The 3,103-nt window shown below is 41.3% G+C and overlaps 1 pseudogene; it reads right to left on the bottom strand.

Moving 5' to 3' along the window:
• Positions 1 to 1,409: 1,409 nt before the first annotated feature.
• On the bottom strand, positions 1,410 to 2,219 carry LOC148720130 (uncharacterized; annotated as a pseudogene).
• Positions 2,220 to 3,103: the final 884 nt, after the last annotated feature.

Raw genomic sequence — 3,103 nt, 5'->3', positions numbered from 1 at the left:
CCCTTCTAGTAGGACTGGAGCAGTGAAACCAAGTGGGTCGTAAATCGAGCTGATAGTGGAAAGGATTCTGCGTCTTGTGCAAGGTCTTTCTCTAAGGGAAATGGTGAAATTGAAAGTATCCGACTCTATACACCACTGCACTCCTAAGGCACGTTCCATGCGTAGGGGTTCGCAACTGAAATCCAGGTCTTTGATGCCCTCTGCTCTATCAGATACTGGGATCTGCTGGATAATTTCCTTCTGTTGGACGTGAACTTCTGTAGGTTAAAGCCACCTCGTTTACACATTTCTTTGATGTCTTTCACTAATTCGATTGCATCTTCCACTGATGCCACAGACTTCAATCCATTGTCCAAGTAAAAGTTGTGTCGGAGAAAATCTGCAGCCACGGAACCAAGTGCTGCTTCATTGTCATCAGCTGTAGCCTTGAGGGCAAAGTTGGAGCAACCTGGTGATGATGTAGCTCCGAAGAGATGGAAAGTCGTTTGGTACTCTTGACGCTCTCTCGATGTATCGCCGTTTTCCCACCAGAGGAAACGCAGAAGGTCTCTGTCTTCTGGTGGTACTCTAACTTGATAAAAAATCGCTTCTATGTCGCACAAGTGCGATCCGCTCTCAAGGGAATCTGCACAGAACGCCAGTCAAGCTGTTTGTGAGGTCAGGTCCTTGCAAGAGTTAACTGTTGAGAGGTTGTCCTTGATACTGCGCCGAGCAGTCGAAAACGACCCTAATTTTATTGGGCTTCTTAGGGTGGTAAACACAATGGTGAGGAATGTACCAGATGGACTTGCGGCCCTGTGTCTCTCACCTCCTGTTCTGGCACCCTTTCAGCATAACCATTGTCCATGACCTTGTTCATGAAATCCAGATAGTGTTGGTGATATGTTTTGCTGGACTCAAGTCGTTTCTTGAGGGGCTTGAGTCGTTTCCAAGCCATTGCGCAGTTGTTTGGTAACAGCACATTTCTGTCCTTTATGGGTAGTGGCATCTCGTAATGACCATCTTGAAGGCTGTTGCCCTGCTTAACGATCTCCAGAAACTTCAGATCTTCCTGGGAAAATTCCTTAACATGGTGGTTTGTTTGGAAAAATCTAGTTTGAACATTCTCCGGACTTCAAAGGTGATAGATAGATAGGTAGATAGACAGATAGTTTAATCTCAAAAGCATTTTTACAATCCAAGAAATTTAAAATTTAAAATTCAAAAACCTCATTATCCATCTTATTATACCAGCAGTTTACAATATTATAATATAATAATAAATTAAATAAAATATATTAGCTATAAATGTAAATTAATTAAAGTAAGTGTAAATTAATTAAAAGTATCTACATTATCAGTATCATCATGATTACTATCCTTATCACGCGTGCCATAACAAAAGTAAAGGATATCGTATCGATAAAAATCTAGCCATTAAACTTCTTTGCCATAGCAAGTATAAAAGTGTTCATCGTTCTGGAAGTGCGAAGGCATGGCATATTAAATTAGCGCTTATTTTTGAATTTATAACTGGGTTTACGTATGGGTGGAAGAAGCACCTTTAACTTAAGGGTAGGGTTGTCTAAGATACCTTTAGAAAGCTTTTGACATAAAAATTCGTAATGCTCTAAGATAGGTCGTATTCCTAAATCTTTAGCAACCGCGCAATCACCTGCAGTTATAATGGAAATTGACCTTTTCTCAATACGTAAAAGCTCATTTTTTAGATATTGCGGAAGCGCATTATAGAAGACAGGTATCGAGCACTCTGTTACAGATCTTACACATTATGTGTAGAAAAGGACTAGGTCTTGTAAGGGAACCCTAGCTCTCTTTACTTGTACTATAAAATACAACCTCTTACTGGCCTTTTTGATTACTTCTGATATATGACCTGTTCCAGGTCAAATTGCTAGCTATATGAAGGCCCAGGAGTCTTACGCTATCAACTACCTCCAACTCTTTGCCTCCAATTACTATGCGATCAAACAACCAGGGCCTTTTAGAAAATGAGATCCGAAGCTCTTTGCACTTATGAGAATTCAAGTGAACTCTATTTTCTCGTGACCACTCAATAACAGAATCTGCTATATTTTGGGCGTGACTTTCACTCTCTTTTGGTACCATCTCCGAGGCTGTTGTATCATCAACGTATTTCCATGGTGGATATGCGATTTTAAGGCCATTTATCATACGCACAAATAACCATGGGCCCAATTTTTGTGCCCTGTGGTACTCCGGAGGGCACAGATCCCCACTCTGAAAGGCACTCCGCAGCCAGCTTAATTCTTTGTAATCTATCAGAAAGAAAATCAACTATCCAATTTGTAATACTAGCGGGCAATTTACACTTAGTGTGCAATTTTCTAATCAGAATTTCATGGTCGATAAAATCAAAGGCCTTCCGATAATCAACCAAGATTGTTTTTACGGTAGCGCCATTTCCATCAGTGTTAATAGACCAATTATGTAACTTTGCCGTGTTTTTCCCAGATCAGATATGTTTCGCCATACCTCACGACGGAGCGGCTTCTTCATTGTTGAAGAGAAAATGGCATTCAGTGCTGCTCTGGAATAAAATATCGCCATGTAATTAGAGGCCAATATTATAAAAATCTCCTTGTGATTAAAGTGGTGCTCTTTGTCGTTTCAAGGAAGTTACTTTGAAGAAAGTTTGCTTAGAATCACGGAGCAGGAAAAAATGCGTGCTGCCTGTGAGGCGCTTCGTCACCTCCTTTGAGGGGTTGATGACTTCGTTTGGTTATGGACTACAAATATTCTATCGCATCTCGTGTTACCAACTTCAAATGCCGATTCTATTACAGGAAGAAGCATCGTCTTTGTTGTCTAGAGAGGAAGGACTCACTGGACCAATAATTCCCCATCCTAGTTTAGTTCTAACTGCGTATGGGTTATTGTCGATTCCAAGGATGACCTCTTGGGGCTTGAGTGCCTTTGGACAGTTACAACCTATCAAAAGGCCGACTTCGACGTCATGCTGTACAGGAGGTATCTCACCCTTTGTCTGCGTTAGGTGTCGCCATTTACTTGCGATTTCAGGGGTCGGTATTTGGTTTCCCCTGGCTGGGATTGATTCTCTCGAGTACGCCTTCGGAAGTTT

Source organism: Stylophora pistillata, chromosome 11 (genome assembly GCF_964205215.1).
Source record: "Stylophora pistillata chromosome 11, jaStyPist1.2, whole genome shotgun sequence".
NCBI lineage: Eukaryota > Metazoa > Cnidaria > Anthozoa > Scleractinia > Pocilloporidae > Stylophora > Stylophora pistillata.
This window is presented reverse-complemented; position numbering and strand designations above follow the sequence as displayed.